Here is a 24,428-nt window from a genome sequence, read left to right on the forward strand (position 1 = left end):
TTGCTTCCTTGGGTGCAGCAAGTGACCGGCGGCTAGGCACATGGGAGATTCTAGCATCTTCCACGTTAGGGAAATGCAAACGAAAACCACAGGGGTTTCACGACGACACAACCTCTTCAATGATTGCAACCAGAAGAGAGTGGGCCAGCCTGTGCTTTGTAGTTAAGGGAACTGATCCTCCATGGCAGACCGCGTGGTTCAAGTCCCAGACCCGGCGGCTTGAGAAAACGACCTACTGCATGACCTCGGCTGTCTAGGGTCTCGACAGGGTTGGAGAAACGAAGGAGAAGGAATCATGCCATGGCCACACCCCGGGGGGATGCTTTCTCTGGCTCCTTCCCTCCCTCCTCTCTGGGGAGGGAAACAAAAGCAACAACAGCAAAAAAAAAAAAAAAAAAAAGGAGAACAAACAAAGAAAAAGAAAAAAATGAAGAGAATAACTTTTAAATAAAACTAAAAAAATATTAATATTCAAAAAATTTTAAAAAAACACAAAAATTATAAAACCACGTGGCACGCAAGTGCACCACGCAACATGGCTAGATCACAGGAGCCATGGAGCTGGTTCTTGAAGAAGGGCTGTTCTGTTCTCTTCGGTCTCTCCTGGGTGGAGAGTGGGAGAGGGAATTATTTACAAGATAAAGGGTTAGGCGGGGGCAAAAGGCCCAGAAAAATGCCTCCCCCTAAACAAAAAAAAAAGCAAAAATTAAAAAAAAAAGAGAGAGAGAGAGAGAGAGAGGAGTCAGAGACAGAGACAGAGGTAGAGAGAGACAAAGACAGATACAGAGAGAGGAGGCCTGAGAGGAGTCTTCCTACCACGTGAGTTTTCTTTATTGGAGGCTGAATTATCAGTGGGACCTTTTCATTCCTCCGTTTCCCCCAAAATGGCTAGATCGCAGGAACCATGGAGCTGGTTCTTGAAGAAGGGTTGTTCTGTTCTCTTCTGTCTGCTAATTGATTTCCAGATGCCACCATCACTTGCCTGCAAACAATGCAGGCCAATCCCATCTCCATGGCAAGATTTTCAGCACTGATATCCTAAAAGTGGAAAATGTCAGCCACAGCTAAATCCATTTGGGTGGTAATGGGAGAGGACCATGCTTCTGGCTTCTCCAATCTAGGTTTTTTGGAATATCTGGTCCTTTAATGATATCTGAATTCATTTTATCAGCAGGTTTTTTTTTAGCTTCCTTCTTTGTTTTTCGTCGAAAGGACCTTGCCATTGTTATTTCCAGAAAGAAGACTGGATGACATTTTGTGCTCTGGCTTAGTGGAAATAGTTTTTATGCCTGAAATTTTGGGTGATTCTACATCCTTTTGAGATGGACAATAACTTGAACCTATGCCCCAAGCCAAAGATTAATAAAGAAGTGCTTTTAGCTTTTCAACAAAATCTTTACTCTTTGAATGTGAAAAACCTAGTGCTATCTGTCAGACAAATGGGATCAAGCTCTTAGTTCACAATACCAGCCAAAAGTTACACATTTTTTTATTTAAAAAATAATGTATCCTTGGGACCAGCAGTTAGCATAATGGCTATGTCACTGGCCTCCCACGTAGTTGACCGCGGTTCACGTCCCAGACGTGGTGGTTTAAACTCATGCTGGGCGCGGGTGCTTGCATGCCTAAGATCCTGAGAGGAGAATGGAGGAGAAGGGATTGTGGCGTGGCTATCCCCCCTGGGGGGTAATTTCTTGCTTTCTATCTCTCTCTGTCTTTCTGGCGAGTACATGTGTCCTATAGCAAAAATTTCTAAAGAAAGAAAGTAAGAAGGAAAGGAAGGAAAGAAAGGAAAGAAAGGAAAGGAAGAAAGAGAGAGAAGAATGAAAATTCTTTCTCAGACCACATGTCCCAATTTTTGGTTTGCTGATTATGGTCACTATAGAAATGGGTAATGGGAAATGACTGAAACCTGGACAGAGGTTGCTGCCAATATTATATGGAAGGCATTCTTTCCTACATTTGTTTATGGGAAGTAGGGTGAAGTCTCCTCTCTTTATTAAAATTAAGAATTGGAATAATAAGCCTTATTAGCTCCACCTATCCTCAGCTTACCCTTGTGTTTAAGTACTGTAGGGGCTATTGCTACTACTAGAATTGTCTTTCTTCCAAATCAAAGCCCCTTGGTGATATTAGAGCCTGATTAACAGGTTAGTGAAGCTTCCATACAAAGGATCTCAGAACACTATTGTTGGGTCACCCAAAGCACTTCATTTATATGGCTCCTGGCACATGTACCTTAAGTTTTATCCATTTTATTCACTCCTGACAGCTTGAAACAAGGAACCGAATCTTATTTATCATTATGTCTGACTCTAGGGCCCTAGAACTAGGCCTGCCACAGCATGGCTGCTGGTGAGTAAATGAATGAATATGCCTCTGTATCACTGAAGCTTTCTCTGACCTTGGCGTTGCTGGATATTCATTAGTTCTGAGAAATGATTGATAGGTTTTTCTTTCAGGGATATGAACTCCAGTGTGAAAAGCAAACAGTAGAGGAAAATGAATTTGTGCCTTGAAATCAGTAAGAGGGAAGATCTATGGTAGAGTTAAATGTAGGCCTAGGGCAAAAAGCAGAGTTGAAGTAACTGACTTGATTTGTTAAGGAAATGGAGAATGCCCAGAGTCCAGAGCTGTCAGCCAGTTTTTAAAATACTTATTTCAATTAAAGGAATTTTGTATCAGTATGTGAAATTTTGTATTCATTTCCATATATGCCAGATTAGTGTCATGATTTTTTAGAATTTATGTATCCATTTATAGATGGATCTATAATGGATAACTATTGACTCTTACTAAAGAAGGCATTTAAGTGTTTGTTGCTTGTGTCATAATGGAAGATTATATGATAAGAAAAAGAAGTTAGCCTGATATTTTTATCAGAAATATATGTTTCAGAAATGAAACTTTTAGTTGAAAATGCACTATCATTGCATTTTAAAAGATGATAACATCACTCAGTTTCTTTCATTATTTTTTCTGAAGTCAAGTGTGTGTATTATTAGAAAAGGACTTTATTTTTTAATAACACCAGACCTTCATGGTTTGTGTGGCCACAAAGCTTCTACAAGAGAATGGAAAGCAAGCCTGATCATCAGTCACTGGGCTCTAGGACAATGGTGGCATAAGAGGACATTGTTCTTCCTCACATCAGATAACTTTTGGGTGTTATTTCTATAAACTTTTTCTTGTTTGTTTGTTTATTTACTTTTGTTTTTGCTATAGGGCATGTGCACTCAGCACAGACAGAGAGAAAGTGAGGGTTTGTGCGCTTGCTGAAGAAAGAAATCACCCCTCAAGGGGCATGACCACGCTGCCATCCTCTATTCTCCTCTTGGGAATTTGAGCATGCATACACACATGCCCAGAGTGTTTTTCAAGTTGGCAGCTTCAGGACTTGAACTCTGTTGTCAGCCATGTGGAAGAGTCAGAGAGTTTATTTTATTAATTTAAAAAAATATTTATTTTATTTTATTAATTAAAAAATGTATACATTTAATCACAGTATATCATTACAACTTGCAAAATAAATTTTGCCAGCATGAATATGCTGCATACTAGTCCATTTAAAGATTTTATTATATCATACACGTTATCATCAACAGATAATTTTCCAGTTTTATTTCCCTTAAATATTTTGCTTCTTTCTCTTTTCCCTTCATTTCCTTCACCTCACCCTATCCTATTTCCCACCCTCTTCCCACCCTGTCTCTACTATTGTTTTCCTTGCTTTTATATCTTCTTATCTTTCAGTTTCTGCCAGACATTCAGTATATATTAAGTGGGGACATGCAATGCCTCTTTTTTATAGTCTGGCTAGCTTCACTTAGCAATAGATCTTCTATATTCTTCCACTTTCTATCAAATGCCAAGGTCTCATTATTTTTTATAGTTGAATAATATTCCAAGTGTGTATGTGCCACACTTTTTCAATCCATTTGTCTGTTTGTGGACATTTGGATTGATTCCATTTCTTAGCAATTGTGAATAATGCCATAATAAACAAGAATGGGCAAGCACTTTTCTGACTGGTGTATTCCTATCCTTTGGGTAGATACCAAGGAGTGGAATTGCTGGATCTTATGATAGTTCTATTCGTAATTTGCAATAGGGCTTGTGTGCTCACCAAAGAAAGGCACAGAAAAAGTAAGAGAGGGAGAGAGAGAAAGTGAGAAAACAGCTGCCAGGTCTTGGACTCCAACCATGGTTGCACTGTGGGAATACAGTGCCTTAACCATCATGCCACGTGCTGACTCTGGAGTCACAGAGTTTAGCCATATGATTAAGACTGTCATCAACTCACATAAGCTCTTGTGATATTTTATTGGTGGTGCTAATACAATTTGCTGGAGATTTTAATGTCACAAAATTTCTACTTAAAAGAGGTCCTGCTGGAACATTAACTAGTTTAATGCAAAGCATGTTGCACAGGGGAGTTGACAGAGAAATAAGTGATGGGGATTTCATTATCACATTATGCAAATTATACTTATCAATAAAGATGTTAATAATCAACTAAGTCTAAGAGTCATAGATTCTTGATTCTAGTAGGCACGTTCTTAAAAATTGAATCATCATTTAAATTACTGTTCTTCTCACAGCAGATATATGCATGTCCTTTATTTTCATATTCCGAAGAGCTATTCTTAAATCAGGAGACTCCTAATTTGATGGTGTCTTAGTATTATGGCAACCAAAAGATAGAAGCCTATGGAGTCTCTTGTAAGAGACATACATGGTATCATATCACCTTCTTAAAACAACTTCCTGTTTCTTTCTATACCATCTTGAATGGGTATAATTATGGAGATGGACTGAGGTGTACAGAAAAAGAGAAGGAAACGAGACAGGACATGGAGTATACACATACACACAAACAGAAATCAGATGGGGGTGCCAACAGACACAGCCTGCATGTTTTACAAACCCCTAATAACTTTATGAATACTAATTTTATTTGAAAATTTAGCCTTAAGATTTAAAATATTTGAAAACTACATAAAATTATGAAAACTCTACATAGTTAGTTGAAATCACTATTTTCAGTGAAAATAATTTCTCTGCTCTAGAAAATGGTGTTGGTGACTTAAACACTTAGTTTTTAATTAAATAGATGTACACGGTAGAAATTGGAAATACTGTGATGGAAATGGAGTCTCCCTTTCTCCTCAGAGCTGCCCCACTCTAGAGTTTGTCAGTGGTTTCTTGTATGTTGTACTAAAACTATTTCTTTAATTATGTGCACACACAAATGCAAATATTAATATTTTAAAAACAAAAATAACACAAACTTTGCACATGGGCAGACTTTCATTTTTTTGGAGTTTTCCCCAAGTGTCTTGTGCAGATTTTCCTCATTTTGTTTACAGACTGAATGGAATGTTATTGTATGGTTAAACCAGTATCTTAGCTGATATCTTACACATGATAGAAATATTTGTTAGCTAATAAATTAAATATCTGACTATTCACCCCACTGACTAATAGGGGCATCTTTCTGGTAATTCTCAAGGAAAAAACTAATGATAAGTAAGGTTACTAATAGGTTCAAGTCAGTGCCAGAAATCTTTATCTTTTAGAGTCCACTTGGTGGTAGGACATTGTTTAAATGAATTCTTCAACTCTGCTCTCAGTAGTAATGACTCTCTCTCTCTCTCTCTCTCTCTCTCACACCCACACACACACCTAAAGAAATGTCTGTTCTCAGGACCAGCAGTTGGTGTAATGGCTATGTTGCTGGACTCCCATGTAGTCAACTGCAGTTCAAGTCCAGGACCTGGTGGCTTAAACTCACGCTGGGCACGTGTGCCCTGGATCCTGAGAGGAGAAAGGAGGAAAAGGGATTGTGGCATGGCCATCCCCCCTGGGGGGTGATTTTTCACTTTCTCTCTCTGTCTTTCTGATGGGTGCACGCGCCCTATAGCAAAAACCTTTCCAAAAAAAAAAAAAAAAAGAGAGAGAGAAATGTCTGTTCTTAGATTACATTTGCCATGTAGAAATATATATGGAATTAATTTTATACCAGGTCATTGCTATAAACCTAGTAGACTAGGACATATATTTGAAATTTTTTTATTGATATATGAATTAAAGATCACTTTTTCTATCAGTTAGCTTTAGTTTTGCATAAATAAAGAAATAGCAGTGAAAGTTTGTTGATAACTATAGTTTGGTTAGGGTTACTTGGACAATGAAATTCCAACTTCTTTTCACATCTCACAGAGGAATAGTTCTTAATTAGAACCATGATTTATCACCATTTCACTTATTAATTTCTTTCTTGTCTGTAGTATACTTTCACATTATTGTGGAATGTATATTAGCTGACGTAGCAAGTGTAATCTGAATACATTGCACTTCAAAAAGTGAACCGTGGGTATATAGAACACTTATAGGATCTAAAACTCTTCTCATGCTTTGCTAAAGTTCCTATGATTGAACTTCCTTGTCTGAATCTATATTAGTATTATTTTAAGTTTATTTTATTGAAAGGATTGATAGGATTCATCATGCCTTGATCCTCTTTCCCCAGCCCTCTAACTAGTCAGTGTCTTGGACATGCACACACCTGGTGTGTTTCAAGGTTGACTTGGACTCTGAATCTGTAGTTGACAGTGTGGCTTCCAGCACTGCAGTTTGATATGCTACAAGCTGCACCACTGTGGGTGGATCTGGATCCCAAAATTATTTTAATAACAGGATCACATTTTCTTCTCCATAAGGCACCAATATTTTCCCTCCATTAAAAAAAAAAAAAAACAGCAATGTTTTGGGCTCTCTAGTTGATTCCAGCAGCAGAATGGGCTACTGCCCATTTTCTTGAATAGAGAAGGCATCAGAGTAAGACATTGTTCTCCTTATGAACATTACAGCTTGTAAAATGAATTTTCTCAGCATGAATACACTATATGTTAGTCCAGTTAAAGGTATTATCATACACGTTATCATCAACAAATAATTTTCCATTTTTGTGTTCCTTAAATGTTTTGCTTCTTTGTTTTCCTCCTTGATTTCCTTTCTCTCACCCTCCTTCATTTTCCACTCTCTTCCCACACTGTGTCTAGTGCTGCTGGTCATGGTACCAGTAGATTATAAGTCAGTCTTTTCTTTTCTTAAAGCTTGATTGCATGGGGAGAAAGGGGAATGCTCCTCAACTTAGATGAATCTTCTACTCGACTGCTACAAATTAGGACAGTTCCCTTTATTTATTTATTTATTTTTTGAGACCCTATTTATTTACAGCTACTGAAGGTACTCCAAATAGTAGTGCTAGCTAAGATGATAGAAATCCTTATGTCTGGATTTTAAAAACGCAGGCTTCTCTTGACTTCAAAATAGAGCTATATAGAAATGGAACCCTTTGCAATTCAAAAAGTTCATCTTAGGGAGTCGGGACTATTACATCTGCTACTAGATGATACCTTGGTGAAAAAGGCTGAATTTAGGTATACCTTGCCTTGGCTTTGGTAAGCCAAATCTCACTTCTCATCTCAGATGGGATTCCAGCTTTTCAGTGTCTCAGCTTCTTGCAAGTGTACTGTGAGACACATATATAGTTGACATAAATGTTTTCATAAGCAAAGTGGTATGTTAATTTTATGTAATGAACTATTAAAAAGGAGACTAGCTGATCTCTAGGATACTTGGGAGATAATCATTAACCATATTTAAATAAATTCTGGCTACTACTCACCATGAACTAGTGGTTCTCAACTCTAAATATTGAATATACATCATGTGGTTCTCAACTCTAAATATATCTCATGTGGTTGTGAGAATTAAATGAGCTATGTACACCTTAGAATCACCTGGAGCACTTTTAAAAATGCAGTTACTTAGGGACCATTCAAACACCCCCACATTCCAGTATAGTCTGGGTGGGACTAGGGCATCCACAGTTTTTAAAAGTCTTCCAAATGATTCTAACATGCAGCCAGAACTGAAAACCACTACACCTGAATCATGCTGTGTTCCTCAGGTGAGAGGTACTTCAAAATTGGAAGTGTTTCAGAGCATCCGCCAATGGAATGGTTGATTTGGGGCTCTTGTTCCCAACCTCTGTATATTTTCTCTGTGGAGATCTCCCTACAGTGCTTCAGCATCAACTGCTCTAATTACCCCCATGTCTCTCTGCCTGAATTGATTTAGCATATGTCATTGCTTTGTTTAGTCCTAGCTTCCCAAAGGTAGACTCCAAATATGATGAAAATATACCCAAGCTGTCAAAAACACACAGAAAGAAAGAAGGATAGGGGCTTTCTCTTCTAGAGGGGGTTCCACTTTCCCAATAGTCATTATAAATTGTGTTTATCACATCCTTTCAAGGAGATTTGTAATGAAGATTTTAAAAATAAAACTCATTCTTTACTTCACACTTTCGTCTTGAAGATTAACATTTTTTTTTCTTTTTATTATAAACTACTGAGTGAACAATTTTATTTGCTCTTTCAGCTGTTTCTCTAAGCATAGCTGTCAGGCTATTCAATTCTAAAAATGTTCCATAAACAGGATGCAATTCATACATTTTGTCCACCCAGATCACTCTGTTATATCTTAATTTGCTGCAAACATCCAAATATAATTTGGTTAACTGTAAGAGCAAGCTATGCCAGGGAAGTTTTATGATGGCTTTGTGCATAGATTAAAGTCTTCAGAATACATTTTACCTCTGAAATGTGCTACTTAAAGAAAATAAACATTTATATGTACTCAGAAAAATAGGCATGTAGAAAAGTTAGCAGGATTACAGCCTCCAGATTGACATTTCTAGAATATAAATTCAGAATTAAAACTCTATAAAAGCTGTATCACTATGCAAATTATCGGATGAAAAAAGACTATTAAATTATAAGCAAAATCTGGCTCTAATTTTAAAGAGCATTCTTGCTTGGGGCAATGAGAGTTTATATTTAAACAGTTCAATTCTATTGGTACTTCCAGAGCATTTTCTTCAGATGGTTAAATAGAATCTACCCAAAATAATCTGAAGTACTTGTACGAGAGACCAAGGGTATCACACAAGAAGGTATTTAAAGAAAAGCTAAATATTTCATGGCAGGCTCCCTTATCATTATCTATGACATGGAACTTTAAAAGTATTGAGAAATAGTTTAATAAAGGGGTTAATAAGTGATCTTAAGAAGCTGACAGGATTCAGACTTAAGCTTTCTCACCTATCAATTGTTGAATCTTGGAAAAGAACTCATTCACCTCTCTTAACTCCAATGTTATCACCTATAGACTGGGTATCAATCATATGTATCTCATATAGTATGAGCATTAAATGAACTAAGTACATAAAATGCTTAATACAGTGTGTGATACAAAGTAAATGCTCCACAAGCAATTATAATTAAAATTATCATCATTGATACCAGCAACAGTATTACAGGAACATGCTCAATATTTATTATTATTACTAATAATTGGAGTAGCATTACATGAAATTAAAAGTAAGCAGTTTATTTAAACACAGGTATGTGGGGTCAGCCAGTGGCATGGTGGTTAATCTGGCGGAATCCCACATTGCCTGACTGCATAGGACAAGTCCTCAACCTGGTGGTTTGAGAAGCACCTTGGACACATATGCCTATGTGCCCAGAATCCCAGAATGGAAGAGAAAGGAGGGGATGCTTTTTCACTTTTCCTCTCTTTCTCCCTGGCAAGCATACATGCCTTCTGGTAAATTAAAAAAAAAATAGATATGATTCTACCTTATTTTATTTTTTACTATTTTTTTAAGTTTCTTTTTTTCTTTTCTTTTTCTTTTTGGAGAGGTTTTTGCAATAGGGCACATGCGCTCGCCAGACAGACAGAGAGAGACAGAGAGACAGAAAGCGAGAAATCACTTCCCAAGGGGGATGGCCATGCTGCAATTCCTTCTCCTCCATTCTCCTCTTGGGATCTTGGGCATGCACGCACACACGCCCAGTGTGAGTTTTAAGCCACCGGGTCCGGGATGCAAACCGCGGTCGACTACGTGGAAGTCCAGCAACATAGCCATTACACTAACTGCTGGTCCTGAGTTTATTTTTTTCTTTCATGAAAGAGAAAGAAAAGTACCCACAACAGAGTCTCATGCCACAGTTTCTCCTTCCCAAGCCTTTAAACCAGCTGGGATCATAGGCACACACAGGTCTGGTGTGCACAGGTTGATCTGAAGACTAAACCCCACTTTCATATGAATACCTGCATTCAGAGTATTGTATTATAGCTGCATCATTAAGAATGGACCCTACCTCATATTCTTGATAAAAGATAGAATTAGTGGTTTTTGTTTGTTTGTTTTTGTTTTTTGGTAAACTTTATTAACCACCTTTTTAAATCTACATATCAGCTTGGGTTAAGTTGTAGGTAGCAGAAAACCATGTAGTTATTTTCAACAGAAAGGGCTTTAATACAGGGAGTTAAATGTTTACAAAATCATTGGAAAGACTGCAAGGGAAGGTTCTTGACTTTGCTTGCAGAGATGAATCCTGAAATAATAACACAAAACTAACCAGTAAGGGGATGCCCTCCGTGCCGTGTTCAGGAAGTTGAGACACTGAGAAGCCATTGGCTTCTGGGGATCATATCCCTTTGACTACTATCCATGAGACAGACATCTGCTATCAGAATGGCCACCTCCAGAACTCACCATGCCTGCTATGTCCATATTGTCACTTCTCAACTCAGTTTTTAATTCAAGTTTCATGCAAGAACTTTTGCTTAGAGGAGAATAAATCATATCTGAAACCTCTTCTAAGAAGGTATAGAAAATTTACTTTATGTTTTCCAGCTGTGTTAATCCCAAAAGGAGCACTAGAAGGGGTTTGGAGTAGATGCCACATGAGAGCCAATGCATCTCACTAGTATCACACTAAGCTTTCAGTATTTGAAGGTTGTTTTATCCCTGAGTGAACATTTCTGAATGGCTTTGAGTCCTTGAATGACTCCCCCTTCCAAAGAAAGCTCAGTGAAGGTCACATATACACATATGGGCTAATAAAATGAATGGATTTATGTCATGTCCTGTGGCATCTTGGTAGCAAAGAGGAGAAGTACTGGTTTAAAGAGTTCCAGGGAAGCAGGAACTCTGGGTATGGTTGGGACAAGGAGCCCACATGCTACCCATTCCTAGGCCTAGTCTGAATGGGTCCCTGTAAGACAGGGTCAATTTCTAGGTCAGCCTTTGAGCTTTTCAGGGCAGATCCTGCCCAAGAAATTAAGGGTAATCAAGGTAAGAAAAGGACTGGAAAAGTTGCATGTGAGTGCAGATGTGGGATCATTACAGGAATCTTCCTCAAGTCAGCCAGGCTGAGTGTGGTAGGGCCTAGTGCCCAGGAGATGCAGCTGGTCAGAGCATGTGGGAAACATGGCTCATACCTGCTAGGTGAAGGGTAGGTTGGCAGCACCACTGGCTTGAGTACCCAAATGCCAACAGGCAAATTGGGGTTTTCTCTCTCTTTTTTCTTTCTTTGCCCTTTCTTTTCTTTTCTTTGCCCTTTCTTTTCTTTTCTTTTCTTTTTTCTTTTCTTTTCTTTTCTTTCTTTTTTTTTGTAATATGCTATAGGGCATGTGTGCTTTCTGGAGAGAGACAAAGACAGAGAGAGAGGGAAAGTCAGAAAGCACCTTCTGGGAGAATGGCCATCCCACACACAGTCTCTTTTCTTCTAATCGCCTTGAGATTTTGAGCATGCGCATACATGTGCCCAGCAAGCTGCCAGGTCTGTGACTTGAACTGCACAGTTGGCCATGTAAGATGCAGCCATCTTAACCCTTGTACCATGGCTGGCTCAACTTGGGATTTTCCACAGTCACCCCAAGGAGATCTGCAGGACCAGCCTCTGTTGACAGAGTGGACTTGCACCTAAGCAAAAGCTGGATTTTTAAGTCCCATGTAAGGGAAAAGCCTGGTGTGATCTAAAATTTCCCTTTTAAACACTCATAGTGTACATGAATCACAAGGCCTTGATTTCTTAGAAGCTCAGAAGTAAAGATTTCACTTCATATGTTTCTTTTTTCACTTTTCTTTGCATTCATTTTCTTAGAAAAATGAAAATTAAGTTCTAGATTTAAAAAGTAGAAAGGAGTGGTAGAATATGAGTTATTTGTATTTATTTTCTTGATTACTAAATACTTATGTACTATTTATTGTGTTCTAGATGGTATTCTCATTTCTTAACAAGTATTAACTTATTTACTCTTCATTGTACAATATGAATCATTCTTATGATTCTCATTTTCAGGTGTAGTAACTGAAGTACACCAAGGTTAAGTAACTTGTCCAAAGTTAAACAGCTAATAAGTAGCAGCGGCAGAATTTGAGTCGAGGCGGCATGATTCCTGACTCTCTGCCCTTACTAACACTTAGCTACCTAAGCTAAGTGTCTATTTCATATAATTGTATCATCTCCTTAGAGTTATATGAGATATGCCCTGACAACATGACTCAAGTATGTCTGCTGTCCTGAATGTAAGTTTCCTATTATTATATCTTAATAAGATAATAAATACCAGAGTAGATAATAACATTTGAACTTTAGTTTATATCTGTAAGTCCCACCCCAATAAGATTTATTTATAGCAATGCTTATTATTATTATTATTGTATATAATATGATTTGTGGAATTAGAGGAGCAGAAAATATGAAAAGCAATGCCATTCACTTTATTTTATATCGGTCTGTCTCACCTTAGAAATTAGACATTTTGGCTCAAATAAGTTTAGGCTGCTGTCATGTATATAAAATAGAGAAGACTTCTGGCAGATTAAATGCATGGGTTTACCTCTTCTCCCTCAAAGCGTCCTTCTATATGACAGTAAAACAATAAAGGAGGTATAAATGTACAAGAACAAAAGGGGAGAGGAAATACCAGGAGAAAAGAGAAGTTGACAATAATTCGAAAGCTAGAAATGACATAGACTAGTGCTCACTGATTTACCAATCTGGAAGAAACAGAAAAGCCCTTTGGGATGAAGGAGAAATCACTTGAATTTACATAGGGTTATAGAACTAACCTGAGAGTATTTATATAATATGAAACTATGAACAAATGGGTACTCTTTTGCCTAAATTGGTAGTTTATAGTGTATTTTGTTTGGCATGAAGTGTTCTATTTCCAAAACTCTGAATTCAAGATGGGATAAAGTTGTGACAAAATGACATGCTTAACTTGAGCACAAGACACTGAAACTACAGGTGGAGTGGGAGATTCTGATTATTTAATTGGTCTCTATAATTGAAATAGAAAATGAACATGTTGAAAAATCATGGATGTGTTTGATACAATAAATCAATGCATAAATTTACATTCTAATTAAGGATGTCTAATCACTTTGATCTCTTATAAATCTCCTGGGGCTTAATATTGAAAATACCTTCAATAGTAAATATCTTCGACAGTCTTTGATATATGGGGTGGTATGTAGCACTCTATTTTATTCACTATAGTATTATTATTTTCGTAAGTCTAACATCACTGCAGTGATGTGAATCTAAACTATTTAATATGTAATTTTTCATAGGGACTTTTCCAGAGCAGAAATATAGATATTTTTAACAAGTTGGCAAGTTGATTGTCAAACATGATTGAAGTGAAATATTGTGCAGAAGAGTGTGGTTATTTGGAAAGATCACAGAGAACTGGTCTTTGCCAGGTCCTTAATAACTTGCCAGGTCTTTAATGCAAGTTTAATGTAGTAATGGGGTGGGGAGGCATTATTGATTGAGTTCTATGGTTTTGTATGTGTCTCTTGTTAGATTTGTGCTTTTATTCAGTTGCTATGTGGAAAAGCAATTTATCCAAACCCAATCTCAATACAATTAATGTCATTAAATGAACTATATCTTTAGTAGGCTTATTCACAGGAGCCAGAACATTAAGCCTAGCCTACAAATGCTTGGTTTGGGCAGCATAATGAAGTGTAATGCCCCAAGATGCGTAGATATGGCTCATTTATACTTAGGTGGACATTAATTTGCTGTAAAGAGTAAATTTTTCTTCTTTTTTCTTTTCCCTTTTCTCCAAGTATTTTTTTCTTTCTTCTTCTTCTTTTTTATGAGAGAGAGAAGTGAATGAAAAACACCCTTAACAGGGTCTCACATTGTGATCCCCTGTTTACAGACCTTCCCAGTGAGTCAAGATCATGGGTGTGGTGTGCCCAGTACATTTTATGTGTTAACTGAACTTCCATATAGATCTTCTTTTTTTTTTTTTTTTGAGAGAGATTTTCACTGTAGGGCGCGTGCGTTCGCCAGACAGACAGAGAGAGACATAGAGACAGAAAGCGAGAAATCACCCCCCAGGGGGGATGGTCACGCCGCAATCCCTCATTTAGAAGATATCAAAATGAGACTAATTTTTACCTTTGCAGCAATAAGATGTTCATATACTGGTTCTTCTCCAGGTTACTGTAGTTCTCAGCCATTCATACACATACTAATGATTGTATGGGCCGGATTTATCTTATTATCCGTTTTCCTTTCTACGTGGTTGATATTACTTTACACATAGTTTGTTTTGTACTCTATACCATACATTAGCTGTTCTACATTGTCCTGTTTCAAAGGTACATCACATTCTTCCCATAAAGCACAAAATTAAGGCTGAATAGAATCACTCACTCACTCACCTTTAAGTGGTACTCCAGACATCCCATATAATTTCTCCATTTAGAGCAAATACCTACTTTTGTAGCTCTTCTAAATTGTTCCAGAAAGTCCAATTTCAACTAATTATGGACTTTAATCATATGTAAAAACTGCTTTCACAGAAATGCCTGTATTAGTATTTGATTGAATAACTAGGTACTATAGGCTACCCAAGCAATACTTTCAAAAGACCACCAGGACCTGCCCCTTGTCAACTTATTATCCAACCTTTAGAACACATCTCTTTAAACCTTATTTAATCTTCAAATAATGACAATAACACAATTACATTTCTGCTTTTTTATTGTAAAACTACTCTGGGTACAAAATAAAATAAGATAACTCTTGCCTTGAAAGAGGATACAAAGTCTTTGAGTGATATTTAGTTTCTTACTTTGATATACACACTGAAATACTAGAAGAAAAAGGTTAGTAAGGTTCTTTGCTTAGTGGTGGTAAACCAAACCTTCATTCTTTTTTTTTGAGAGAGATTTTCACTGTAGGGCGCGTGCGTTCGCCAGACAGACAGAGAGAGACATAGAGACAGAAAGCGAGAAATCACCCCCCAGGGGGGATGGTCACGCCGCAATCCCTTCTCCTCCATTCTCCTCTCGGGATCTTGGGCGCGCATGCACACGCGCCCGGCGTAAGTTTTAAGCCACCGGGTCCGGGACACGAACCGCGGTTGACTACGTGGGAATCCAGCGACATAGCCATTACGCTAACTGCTGGTTCCCATAGATCTTCTTGAGAAGCATGTTACTGCAGTACTACTGAGCCATCTCAAGGCTAGGAGTTTCAGGAATATAAAACAAAATCCTAGCAAGACCAGTGTGCAAGAACTATAACTTTATGTTGGAAATACTGGCGAAGAAGACCGACCCTACATCTGGGGCAGCTGGACTGTTATGACCAAGGATGCAACATACAAGCACAACTCTCATTATGTGAGGCAGGATCTTATAAAGAACACAGGCAGCATGATTTTCAAGCTGCCAGATCTAGGACTTGAATCACAGTTGGCCATGTGGGAATCTAGTGCCTTAACCACTGCACCACCTGGTAACTCCCATTGAATTCTTATTATCATAGGCAATATAAACTTCCTTATTTAATAAATAAGTAGAAGAAGCATGGGGCTGATGATAGTACACCAGTAAAGTGGAATGCTCTGTAAAGCTAACTCAAATGGGACTCATTGTGTATGCTGGGCATGTGTGTGCTTATGATCCAGGGCCGACTGAGTCTAGGGGTGGATCTTGGGATCAAGATCCTGTTAGATATGCTGTCTATTTCTCTGCCTTTCTTGCTCATGGACAAAATAAATAACTAAATTTTCTTAAAAAGGAAAGAGAAAAACCAGGTATATGTTGACATATGAATATAGATGGATAAAGTTGAATATAGAATTGCTAAATTCTCCCCTGAACTCCTTGTTATAAAGTTTTCACTTTCATTCTATGTGTATCATCACATAAATTACTGAAGTTGTTGTATTTTGTTTTGAGGTGATAGTTTTCCAACAATAAGTTCTACCTTCTCTAAAGCAAACTGTATTTTTATATAGATTTTGACCTTTGAATTACTTTATAGTTGTTCTGGAAATATTCATGAATTGATTCCATCACTGGAGGAAAAAAAGCTCTGTAAAATATTTAAGGAAGTTTATTATAAGCCAATATAAGTGACTGTGGCCCCAAAACACAAATTCATTCTTGAGAAAGTGCTCTGCAGAGGTTGGGTTATAGTTAGTCTTCTATACATTTCATGACAATAGAAGCCATATATCAACACATGGAGGTTAAACGTCCATTTGGCCTAAAAGGGTGGGCTAACTTCAATCAGGAGTTTATAGGTTATAGGTAGATTCAGAGATTCATAGTTACTAGTCAGAAGACCAAGGCTTTGCTAAAGCCCTGCATACATTTACAGCAGTTGTATTTTTAAATCCACAATTATTCTCGTTCTTGCTCTCTGAAATGCCATATAGTTAGTTGGTTTAGATCAAAGGCAAAGGGAAAACAAATACTAGCTAAAATGAATTCACAAAAACTAATTCTCTCTAGCTCAAAATTACTTATAATTTTAAAGCAGCTCTAGTATGCAACTCAGGTATGCAACCCTGAGTTGTGGGCCAAAGATAGCAAACTAAAAGGAGATTTATAAAGTGAACCGTGGAGGTTCTTTTAGAAAAAACTTTCTTCTCTGTGCTGAAGAACAGAGATTACAAACGAGTACACAAATGCTGCTCAATAGCCATAGCTGAATAAGTTTTATGAGGCTAGGATTGGAGAACTCTATATAAAGATGTATACCAGTTTGTACTTGATCCTTCAAAGGGGCTTTCAATACCATCTCTTTAAATCACTCTAGACTTCTTTTGTCTTGGTCCTAGACCACTAATTGCAGATATATCATCTCAGGCTTCTCTCAAACCTCAAATCACCCCATTGCTTGCCCCATTCAGATTTTGGTATCTTTTCTTTCCTGTTCTCATATTCAACCATAGTCACACTGTACACCTGCTGTGTAACTCCTGCCCGTTCAACTTCAGCTTGCAGCTTTGTCTTTCTGACTTGGTATTTACTGTTGCCATTAACTTCCCTCCTGCTACATAATCCAAATTGGCCACAGTTTATTATTTATAATGTTTTTCTCCTAGTTCACTCTTTAATAAAATCAGTGAGCTAAAGTGTAAATTCTCCTCTGATTTCACTGGTGAATCAACAGAGTAGGGAAAACATCTCAGGTCCTAAACCCTAGTATCTCTCTTTTTTTTAAGTTTTTTTTTTTTTCTATAGGGCCCATGTGTGGGAGACAGAGACAAAAAGCGAGAAATCACCCCCTCCCCCCCGGGGAGATGGCCATGCCTCAATCCCTTCTCCTCTATTCTCTTCTCAGGATCTTGGGCACACACACACACACCCAGCATGAGTTTAAGCCACCGGGCCCAGGACTCGAACCACAGTAGACTACATGGGAGTCCAGCGAAATAGCTATTATGCCAACTGCTCGTCCCCCCTAGCATGTCTTGTTCAACAAAGCTATAGTTGAAATATGAAATACTTTGCCTAGCCCACTGTTTGGGGTCAAGAAGATAAAAACCAAGTCCAGCTATGTGGACAAATAGATGAGTACTGTTATAAAAGCCAAAAACGAATTTAGTTATATATCTAATTGGCATTTACTTGCAGTTCATGAATTGAGTCAGGGCAGCCTCCATTCTACAAAATAGAATTAGAACTCCCACTGGGCAATAGCAAAAGCATAATGCTTCAAAAGGAGAAAACAGGAAACAGCAATAGAAAACCTAACTGGATAATGTTACAGTACTTCAGGTTACTTTCTCATAAAAGCAGAGCTTTCCTAATTACACTAATTCAAGTAGGTTGAGATCTCCTGGTTTTAGCAAGAGCTAGTCTATTTTAGGATCTATTTGCTTCCTGAAAATTTCAGTTTGAGTATATATAGCATTCAGCATGAGTGACTCCATTTTGGTTTAGTCTGGTCTGTTGGGTCCTAGAGCAGGAACTCAGTCCAAAATGGAATTAATTTGTGACACATAATCATCTTCAGGTATAATCTGTGCAAAACCTATTGCTTAAAACCTATGCAAGTTCTAGCTAACTAAATCTATTGCCTTTCTTAAAACTAGCATTTTCTAACACAATCTGCTGTTTAATAGGTAATTTATTTCTGTTCCACTGGTCAAAACAACTTTTTCTTTATTATCTGTGTTTAATACTCCATGATCCTTTCCCAAAGTACATTTTATTTTAGAAGTATGGTTTTCCTCAAATGAAAAGATACCTGTATATCAAGTCAAAATATTATGAATACTTATAGTAATAAGTACATGGGAACAAGATTGTGAGATTGTAAGATCGACTTGATTTGAAGTTCTTTCTTTTCATCCATTGCTTCAGAATTAAAAGGTTGTATTTATTTTTATCCTCTTTACTGATCATGGTGACCTGTGTTTTAGTCTTTTAATATCATTTCTTCCTCTGTAGAGTAACACTTTGCTTCTTGGAACCAATGGATTTAACTTTTGATATTAACTAACTAACTAACTGACACACTGAATATAATGCCACCAGTCTGTACCAGGACAATATGAAAGAAAGTTCCTATAACACCTTGGATCAAAGACTACAGAGTAGTGGTTCTCAAATGAAGAACAAGGGGGTAAGACCAGTTTTGCTTTTTCAGGAGCCATAGATCACTGGCAGTATACTTTAAAAGAAGTAAACAGGAAATCCTGTGGCTGATATGAGATTAGGTAACACAGAATGTTCACATGGATTTTTGGTTGACTTGGAGGAAAGTTATTTACTTTTTTCTCAGCCTCAGGTTTTCCATTTTTTAAATGGGCATAGTTGGAGTACCAGATCATAGGATTATTGTGAAAGTTTTCAGTGAGGCAGTGCACATTTGGCTCACAGTAAATAGAATGACATTATTTACTATTCTAGAGTGAACCAATTGTAAACCTTCCTGGCTGCACACCTCGTGGGAGGGGCAGAAAGGGAGTTTCAGGATGTGTTGGGGAAGCTGATACCCAATTAGGATTGGAGAGATTAGAAGCAGGTGTCACCTGCTTAAGAACTTGCCAACTAGGATGAGATTTGTTTTGTCAGTGATGGTGGCTAATAAAAAAGGCTGTAGTAAGTGTTAAAGGGTCTACAGGGTTAGCTCAGAAGTAATTTGATTCCTTAGCCCCATGAGATTGCCTTATTTCTGGGGATTATATATTGGACAGAAAGGCCATATGTAGCACTGTAAATACATGTAGGCCTCTAATTTTTAAAAGATTAAATTCCAGTAAAGTATACTGATATATTGAAATATTCTAACCATTATTTTAACTTTTATAATTCAGAAGTCACTTCAGGATTTAAAGTTACTGTTTTATATTTATTTTGATATAATTTTTCTTTTTAATGTCCAGAATGTGCATGTACTTGTCAGAGAGAGAAAGACAAAGAAATGGCAAGAGAGGGAGAAAACACTCTCTCAATGGGGCATGGTCATACTGAAATTCCTTCTCCACTTCTTCATCCTGTTTGGATTTTGGGGATGCACATAAAAATGTCTAGTATGTTTTCAAGCTGCTAGGGTGAGGATTTGAACCACAGTCAGCCATGTGGTATCCAGATCCCTTAACCATTAGGCTATGAGGCTATAGCACTATGTCTACATCTTATAATTACATATGCATTATTATATAGTATAACTGATGCTCGAAGTGATTGTTAATAAAACACTGAGACTTTATTAGAAAATTCTTATTTCGTGTGCCATTAAATCTAAGTTGATAGTTTAATTTTGTCATCATGCTCTGGATATATGAAACCAATTTGCTTATATATGAGGAGTCTTCAGAAAGTTAATCAAAAATGTTATGAAAAAGACTATGAATGTATTTCAAATTATTTTGCACTAAAATAAACACATTTTAATTCCATTTTTATAAACTTTTTGAAGTCCTCTCATATTTTTTTGTTTTTAGGTTTAACATTTCAATATATTCTATTAAAAATTTAGTCCAAAAAATTGTAAAGCCAAAAGTGCACCTCAGTTGTTTGTAAAATTGGGTACCCTAATATCAAATACTTATCTAGTGTTTGCCTGGATTAGGCGCTCTTTCAAGTGCTTTGCTTACCTTCTCTTCACAGAAAGTACATGAGATGAGGCTGTAAATTTCCTTCTTGACAGGGGAGGAAACAGAGGCAGGAAAAGGTTAAGTACTTGAAGCTCACACAGTTACTGAGCAGCAGGAAAGCTGGGATTGAAACTCAGGTTATTAAAACATGTTGGACACATATATGTGTGCCCAGGATCCTGATGGTATGAGAAAATGAAGGAATAAAAGATTGTGGCACAACTAGACCCCATTGCAGGGCATGCTTCTCTCGCTCTCTCTCTCCCTGCCCCACCCCCGGCAAGAAAAAGTGGCCTAAGTGCTCTGCCCTTCTCTTAGCAGGTTACCCAGATATCAACTTCTAATTAGAACTAGGTAAGTAAATGGTTTGGTCCATCATAGTTATTTCTATATAGTGGTGATTAGAAACTTAAGTCACTGTGAGAGAACAGCATAGCTCCTTGAGTGACCTCTGAAATTATAAGCATGTCAATGAAACTTTCTAAATAGGACTCCATGCCCTTTCATCTAAGGAACTGTCTGTAGCCAACCTTCCTATCATATCTTTGACCCTTAAAAACCTGAACTATCTTCAGCGTCATAACTTGGCTCTCATCTTGCTCCACTTAGAGCTGACATACAGGATCTAGGCATGCATTCTGTTTTAGATAAAGTCCCCAGAGCATTGGTTCTTCTGGGTTCATTAACACCAAAAGGAACTGACAGGGAGGAAGGAAAAGGAAATCTCCTCCATTTCCCATTGAAAGGGAATATTATATACATTTATCTAGTCCTTCCAAACCTTATGAAATAGGTCATATCATATATTATCAATTCTAAGACAATTTCATTATTACATTTATTTATTTACTTATTTTAGTGAGAGATATATTTTTTTTTTGCTATAGGGCACTTGTGCTCACCAGAGAGACTGAGAGACAGAAAGTGAGAAATCATACCCTTCCCCCACCCCCAAGGTGGAATGGCCATGCCACAGTCCCTTCTTTTCTATTCTCCTCTAAGGATTTTGGGCATGTATGCACACGTGCCTGGTGTAAGTTTTAAGCCTCCAGGTCCAGTACTCAAATGGTAGTCAGCCATGTGGGAGTCCAGTGATATAACTATTATGCCATATACTGGTCCCAATTTTTACACTTATCTTTAATGTGGTGGTAGTGGTGGGGGTGGTTCATAGAATCTCACCTTGCACTGAAATTCCCCTGCCACATCCTCCCAGTCAGCTGCAGTACCACTGTAGGCAGCCTGCTTAGGTTGGGCCAGGAACTGAACTCAGGCCTCCCATGCAGCCTTAACATCCACACAGCAACATTCTCCTTATGTCATCATGGCTTGGCCTGTTTTCATATTTGAGTATCTGAAAAATTGAGGCCAGATGGTGACACAAAAATAATGCAATTGGATCCACACAGTGAGATCCTGAGTTTATGTGCCAAGACCTCCCTTTTCTCTAGCCCTCTAGCTCCTCCCGATCATGGGCATATGTGCACATGCTCAATGTATCTTCAGGATGACCCAAGGATCTGAATCTATGGTTGACCCTGTGGCCTCCAACACTTCAGTTCAGTACACTATTGCCTGTACCATTCAGACTGGGCCAGTCTGGTATGTTTTTCTAACAGATTAGTGCATTTTGGAAGGGATGCATTTTTGAAATATCACAATTTAATAGAATCAATAAAATGAAAAATAAATATTCACTTTTGGATCAATTTGGTCAATTTATAAACTGAAACTTAAAATGTATAACTAGCTGTGTCACCATCTTGAGGGTACATTCTCTGGCTACTAATATTTCTCTTCATTACTTTAGCTTATTTATTGAATGACAGTGTCCATAATGCTAAGCATGATCTTTGGGATCTAAATTGTGTATTTACATGCATGCATGGAGTAAAGAGCACACATGCTCATCAGTGAGAGACAGAGAGGGAAAGCACACAGTTAGCCATGTAGGAACTGGCTGCCTTAACCACCAGGCCATGGAGCCAACCTAGGATCTAATCTTGACTTGGGGAATTTACAGACTGGTGTTTAAGACTATTCTGTCTCTACTAGGAAGGTTAAATAAGAATATGATTTGGAACCAGCAGTTGGCATAATGGCTATGTCACTGAACTCTCATGTAGTCATCCATGGTTTGAGTCCTGGACCCAGTGGCTTAAACTTATGCTGGGCGCATGTGCATGCATGCCCAAGATCTCGAGAGAAGAATGGAGGAGAAGGGATTATAGTGTGACCATCCCCCATGGTGGGTGATTTCTTGCTTTCTGTCCCTCTGTCTTTCTGGTGAGTGCATGTGCCCTAGAGCAGAAACCTCTCATAATATATAGATAGATAGATAGATAGATAGATAGATGATTTATGTTATTTAATTCATTTTTTTAGTGTGCCTTATTCATCTCCTTAGTTATTTGTTAACTCATCTAATCCATATTATCATGTTGAATAATATAATGATTGCAGGCAGTCCTTAGAGTCAAATCCCATCACTTTCTAGGTATGTGACTCTGCAAAAGTTATTTAAAAATTCCTAATTTGTGAAATAGGAATAATAACATTAACTACATAATATATTTATTTCAAGGGCTGAATGAGATTATCCATTGAAAGCCAGAATATTTATACCTTGAGGACGTGGGCCTGGCTCCCCATCTTTGTGTGTATTAACATTGCACAGCCACTGATAAAGGCATACCAACCCATCATCTAAGGAACTGTCTGTAGCCAACCTTCCTATCATATCTTTGACCCTTAAAAACCTGAACTATCTTCAGCGTCATAACTTGGCTCTCATCTTGCTCCACTTAGAGCTGACATACAGGATCTAGGCATGCATTCTGTTTTAGATAAAGTCCCCAGAGCATTGGTTCTTCTGGGTTCATTAACACCAAAAGGAACTGACAGGGAGGAAGGAAAAGGAAATCTCCTCCATTTCCCATTGAAAGGGAATATTATATACATTTATCTAGTCCTTCCAAACCTTATGAAATAGGTCATATCATATATTATCAATTCTAAGACAATTTCATTATTACATTTATTTATTTACTTATTTTAGTGAGAGATATATTTTTTTTTTGCTATAGGGCACTTGTGCTCACCAGAGAGACTGAGAGACAGAAAGTGAGAAATCATACCCTTCCCCCACCCCCAAGGTGGAATGGCCATGCCACAGTCCCTTCTTTTCTATTCTCCTCTAAGGATTTTGGGCATGTATGCACACGTGCCTGGTGTAAGTTTTAAGCCTCCAGGTCCAGTACTCAAATGGTAGTCAGCCATGTGGGAGTCCAGTGATATAACTATTATGCCATATACTGGTCCCAATTTTTACACTTATCTTTAATGTGGTGGTAGTGGTGGGGGTGGTTCATAGAATCTCACCTTGCACTGAAATTCCCCTGCCACATCCTCCCAGTCAGCTGCAGTACCACTGTAGGCAGCCTGCTTAGGTTGGGCCAGGAACTGAACTCAGGCCTCCCATGCAGCCTTAACATCCACACAGCAACATTCTCCTTATGTCATCATGGCTTGGCCTGTTTTCATATTTGAGTATCTGAAAAATTGAGGCCAGATGGTGACACAAAAATAATGCAATTGGATCCACACAGTGAGATCCTGAGTTTATGTGCCAAGACCTCCCTTTTCTCTAGCCCTCTAGCTCCTCCCGATCATGGGCATATGTGCACATGCTCAATGTATCTTCAGGATGACCCAAGGATCTGAATCTATGGTTGACCCTGTGGCCTCCAACACTTCAGTTCAGTACACTATTGCCTGTACCATTCAGACTGGGCCAGTCTGGTATGTTTTTCTAACAGATTAGTGCATTTTGGAAGGGATGCATTTTTGAAATATCACAATTTAATAGAATCAATAAAATGAAAAATAAATATTCACTTTTGGATCAATTTGGTCAATTTATAAACTGAAACTTAAAATGTATAACTAGCTGTGTCACCATCTTGAGGGTACATTCTCTGGCTACTAATATTTCTCTTCATTACTTTAGCTTATTTATTGAATGACAGTGTCCATAATGCTAAGCATGATCTTTGGGATCTAAATTGTGTATTTACATGCATGCATGGAGTAAAGAGCACACATGCTCATCAGTGAGAGACAGAGAGGGA

The 24,428-nt window shown here is 37.9% G+C and overlaps 1 protein-coding gene and 1 pseudogene across 4 annotated transcripts in view; one reads left to right on the top strand and one right to left on the bottom strand.

Moving 5' to 3' along the window:
• Positions 1–1,474, bottom strand: part of LOC114006699 (integrator complex subunit 12 pseudogene) — a 3,788-nt pseudogene extending 2,314 nt beyond the window's left edge.
• The window catches only part of PDE1C (phosphodiesterase 1C), a 385,889-nt gene that overhangs the window by 157,386 nt on the left and 204,075 nt on the right, over positions 1–24,428 (top strand). The window lies entirely within an intron of this gene.

Source organism: Tupaia chinensis, unplaced genomic scaffold (assembly GCF_000334495.1).
Source record: "Tupaia chinensis unplaced genomic scaffold, TupChi_1.0 Scaffold149666_1, whole genome shotgun sequence".
Taxonomy (NCBI): Eukaryota; Metazoa; Chordata; class Mammalia; order Scandentia; family Tupaiidae; genus Tupaia; species Tupaia belangeri.